Raw genomic sequence first — 4913 nt, forward strand, 5'->3', positions numbered from 1 at the left:
AAAAAAATAAAAATTATCATACTAAGTACTCATTTATTCTTTTATATGTAAATCGTTCAAAAACTTGTAATGAAGATCGTAAATGTTGTAATTACTTTTATTACAACTATAATTATCACTAAATACGTTCAATGTCGTATTTTGTTGTAAAATGCCTCATCGATGATATAATTTACAAAAGAAAGGACTCTAGTTACAAAAAGAACAACTGGATTACAAGAATAAAGACTTGAAAAGTTTTAGGTCTAATATGATTATTTACCATATAAACAAAACATTTGTTGTAGCATTGGTAAAGGGATCGTTTTTTTTTGTAAATGGATCATATTTCATGTAATTATCATAAAAACAACCATAATTACCACTTTATACCTCAATTGTTGTAATTTATAGTAAAATGCATTGTCAAACGAGTAATTCTCTCATGGATGATGAGATTTACACAAGAAAAGTATTAAATTACAAAATATAGAACTTTAATACACAATTAAGGACTCGCGCCTCATTTACAATATATACATAAAGTTTTACCACTTTGACAGCAATTCGTTGTCACATTAGTAAAATGGTTCTCAGACTTGTAATATAAAAAATTACCACAAATAAGAGTTTGATTACTACTTCTACAACAATTTGTTGTCAAACTTGTAATATTGAAGAATTACCACAAATACAACCTTGGTTATTACTTTGGACCTCAATTGCCGTAAAATCTAGAAAAAACATTGTCAAATAAGTAAATAACTCCTAAAGGACAGTAGTTACAAAATAAACAACCTTATTACACCATAAATGACTCACTGCAAATTTACTTAAACATATGAAGTTTTACTATTATAGCAACACATTCGTTGTTTTATTAGTAAAGTGAATCTGAAAACTTGTAATAATGAAGTATTAACTATGTTTTTTTTTTTTTTTTTTTTCGAACTGAGGATTGGGGTTCTCTATTTCCCTTTCTCTTCCAGCGTCCTTCTTCCTTCTTTCTTCTTGGTCAGAGGCGCTCAGATTATTTGCTTCTTCTTTTTTTCTTCTTTTGTTGTCATTTTTCTTCTTTCTCTATTTTTACTTCCTCATCTCTCCTCCAGTCGCTCTCACCCTCAAAAACCAGATCGAAAAACATGCCAAACACCAAACAACCAAATCTGAATCGTACCTTCGCCATCCGTTTCGTCATCCTTCTCTCTCAGCCTCTCACATCCTGTTTCATGTCCTATGAAACCAATCTTGGCCCAAAATCCGTAATACCCAAATCAAAAAACCTAACACCTCAGCCCCAAATACCTCCTCCAATCACACGTGCTCTCTCGACTTCTTGCTTAGCAATCAGTTGCTTGTCACACTCGATTTCTGTTTAGCAATCGAAATCTTGTCGCTCGTTAGGTATTTTTGGCTTTTTGGTATATGTTTGCAGTTTATTTTCCGTAAATTGGAGTTGATTTTGGTTAGTTCTTTGGTTTTTGAATGTGATTCTGAAATTTTGTTCCTTTAATGAACTTTGGTCCAGTAAAGCTTTGAAGATAAGTTATAGGTTTCTGGTAGTGATTTGGCTTGAAATCTGGTAGTGATTTCAATTCGCAGCAGTCAATTTGAAGGTATTGGAGTTCGATTCGCAGCAGGCCATTTGAAGGTATTGGAGTTCGATTCGCAGCAGGCCATTTGAAGGTATGATTCCAATTGATTTCATTATAAATCTGGGTTTGAGTTGTTCCGTTTGGATAATCATATAGAGTAAGTGTCTATGCTTTTGTGGAGAATCTTTGTGGGGTATTCCAGCTGCTATTCTTTCACTGGTGAATGGGAAACCTCTGATCTATATGAAGTTCCCTTCTGCTTCTGCCAATGAAAAAGTCGAAAAAGTTTTATCTGGTCATTAGAGTATATCATTATAAATTTAGTTGCTGGGTTGATTTTTAGGTGATTGTGTTTATAGTGCAGGTGATTGTGTTTAGTTGCTGGGTTGGATTTCATTTAGAATTTGTCAACAGTATGATTGTTGGTAATGTATGAACTGTTTTGATTGTCAGGCAAACTTGATTAAGTTTTTATAACCGTTGGGGTTTTGTTCCCTCCCTGACGCATTACTTCACCAATATTCCCTTCTGGTTTTTCTCTTCACCATCACATTCTCCTCATCATAAGGATTGGTTTTGTCTCTAGTTTTTCTTCTTTTTCTTCCAGAGGCTCGACTTGTGTCAGCGATGTGGAGATGTCAAGTTTGGAGGAGGAGGAGGACTGGAAATTGGGGCTTTCAATGGTGGAAGGCTCGGAGGAGGAGGGTCTTCGTTCGGGTTCGGCAGCCCAACTACCGGCTCGGATGTGAAATCTGGAGGTTGGATTTGTACCAAGTAGTTATGCTAGCTAGAAGAACTGGATTTGCACATCTTTAATCTTTTTGGTTTGGCTAGCTTTTCTGTGCAATGATATAATTTTCAGCTAGTTTTAGTTTATTAGTTTCTCATTACTTGCGTATTGAATTCCTCTTTCTTTGACTACTTTTCAAGATAGATACAAGTACTTTAAGAATCTCTTTCTCTAGATCTGTTCTTTGACTGCTTTTTGGTTTGCCTAGGAACAATGTGTTCTGTAAGTTAGTTTAGGAGACCGAAATGCTTTTGCAGAAGTACCAGCATGTATTATTTTGGGATTTTTTGATTCTCTTGTATATGGTTCTGTCATTTCCCAGTTCTAGATTCCTCTGCCACAGTCTTAATCCATTTCATATATTATATACTATGTAACTAGTATACTATTTATAAATCTGATGTTGGCCTGCCAATTGTATCTTTAACTAGACCCAATAAAGCTAAGCTTTGAGGATTTCATAAACTCGTTGTGTTCTATTTATGGTCAGGAACTCGTTGACGAGTTAAGGGTATATTTTCTCTTCTTTGACAGTGCTGCTTATGGCAAAAGTGATCTGTATCCCTCACGCCCAGTTTAGAGTGAAGCATATGATATTCAAGAACTAGCCGACACGTTGCAGATTGGGTCCAAATTCTATGTAATTGGAATTTCAATGGGGGCTTACCCTGTTTGGAGTTGCTTGAAATACATACCGCACAGGCATGCTACTTACTTGAAGAGCCATGGCGCTATTGTTTTCTTTTTTTGTTTTGAATAATGTTTCTGACATTTACTAAAGAGAGGGACATTTACTAAACAAGAGAGGGAGACATTCCTAACCCTTCATCATATGTTAGGCAACAAGTAAGCATTTGTTCAAGTACTACCAACTTTTTAATACAGTTGTAAAATTGATAGGAGTAATTCTTGGATAATTAAATTTCTGGGTCAATGATGGTTAGGTGGTCTCAGATTGCACAACATTTGCCTGGAAGGACAGACAATGAGATAAAAAAACTTATGGCATTCTTATTTGAAGAAGAAAGTGGCCAAGGCTGATGAAGATCAAGATCAAATGGAACTAGCTCAAAGCAAGTCTCAGTACACAAGTTTATATATGGGGTGATTTATGTAGTGATTTTACCTTGCATAATGATGTGATGTATATAAAAGGGGGTGAACTTTGAACTTCTAATTATGCTTCTATATAATAGTAAGGTTAGAGAGATTGAATAGTGCTTTCCTTAGCTGCTTTCTCAGCTGGTCTATATGAAATTATATATAGCTTGCACAAGCATTAGTATGTCATTGAAACAAGCAAAATGATTAGCTAACCAACCAGACTTTTATCACAGTAAGAACAAAGCTAGCCTCAATTGTAACAATCAAATGTAACTTGCAAAAGAGTATGATAAAATGTAACTAGTAGTAACTTGCTGTGCGCTATTGGTTATTTCTTAGGTTTATTTTTTGAGCCACGAGGCCGACCACGACCTCTTTTTTTGTTCACGTTGGTTGCATCTATTTCTTGGATTGTCTTCTTTTTCTTTGGAGACCTTTGCAAACCTTCATCGGTGTCGCTATGTGCTACTCTGTCTTCATCTGTCTTCATCGTCTGTGGTCCACGTTTCTTGCATATAACTTTTTGTAGTGACCTTTGTCTAGCTTCAGCAATATTTTTGCGTGCTTGGTTGTCCGGATGCTTCAACAAGGAGAGAGCTATGCGCAGACGCTCATTCACAGAATGATACTGCATGCACGAGTTTATTAGAATTTTTATAATCCAATAACTTGAAAAATTACATGTTGAATTTTAGATAGAATAACTACCTTGTCCCCTGCTTTGGATGCATTTTCATAATCCTCCATGAATTTTAGCATATAAATGCCACAGTCGAATCCATTTTGTTGTATTGGAACACAATCAGGATGACAAATTTTAAATGAAGAGAATGTGCATCCTTCATCGAAATGAATCATAATCTCATTATCAAATATCATATCCAGTGTATTCAGCTGCATCATTAAGAACAATAATGTGTGAATTTTGAAAATGTGTACATATAATCTAAGAACAATAATGCTGCAAAAATAATTTATTACCAAATGATAAACTAGATTCTCTCGTGTTTTTTTGCATGTGCGACTAGGTAAACTATCCCATATCTCAACCTCCTTGCTTCTTATTTTCACTACCATCAGGAACCAGTGGTTCACTTTTCCAATTTTATCTAGGATGGGAATAAAAATCTGCACATTGTAGATAGTTACAATATGAAATATCTGTTTGACAAACTCAATGAAACAAATTAAAAGTGTGTATGATACCTTTTCGCATTTCTCAAATACAAAATACCGGAACTCAACCTTGCTTTCCTTTTTCGCTTTGGCAGCAAATGTTGACAGGTCTTCACCTTCTTTTTTAGAAAGTGCTTTGGTCTACATCAAAATACTGAATTTAGTCTCCTACACTGAAATCTTGCACAGACAATCCAAGTATATACAACCTTACCGAAAAATATGCACTGAAAAACCATTGTGAAGCAACCCCAGGTCTCCGAAGAATT

The 4913-nt window shown here is 35.0% G+C and overlaps 1 long non-coding RNA gene across 6 annotated transcripts; it reads left to right on the plus strand.

Moving 5' to 3' along the window:
• Positions 1–924: 924 nt before the first annotated feature.
• On the plus strand, positions 925–3581 carry LOC133723790 (uncharacterized). Of its 6 annotated transcripts, none has more exons than XR_009853281.1 (4): positions 925–1383; positions 1508–1665; positions 2028–3210; positions 3309–3581. It is a non-coding gene; the product is annotated as an uncharacterized LOC133723790 (long non-coding RNA). The 6 variants fall into 6 exon arrangements; XR_009853282.1 differs by having other exon boundaries at positions 2161–3210; XR_009853277.1 differs by having other exon boundaries at positions 927–1383; positions 1508–2348; positions 2855–3210.
• Positions 3582–4913: the final 1332 nt, after the last annotated feature.

The sequence above is a fragment of the Rosa rugosa genome, chromosome 1, assembly GCF_958449725.1.
Source record: "Rosa rugosa chromosome 1, drRosRugo1.1, whole genome shotgun sequence".
Lineage (NCBI taxonomy): Eukaryota > Viridiplantae > Streptophyta > Magnoliopsida > Rosales > Rosaceae > Rosa > Rosa rugosa.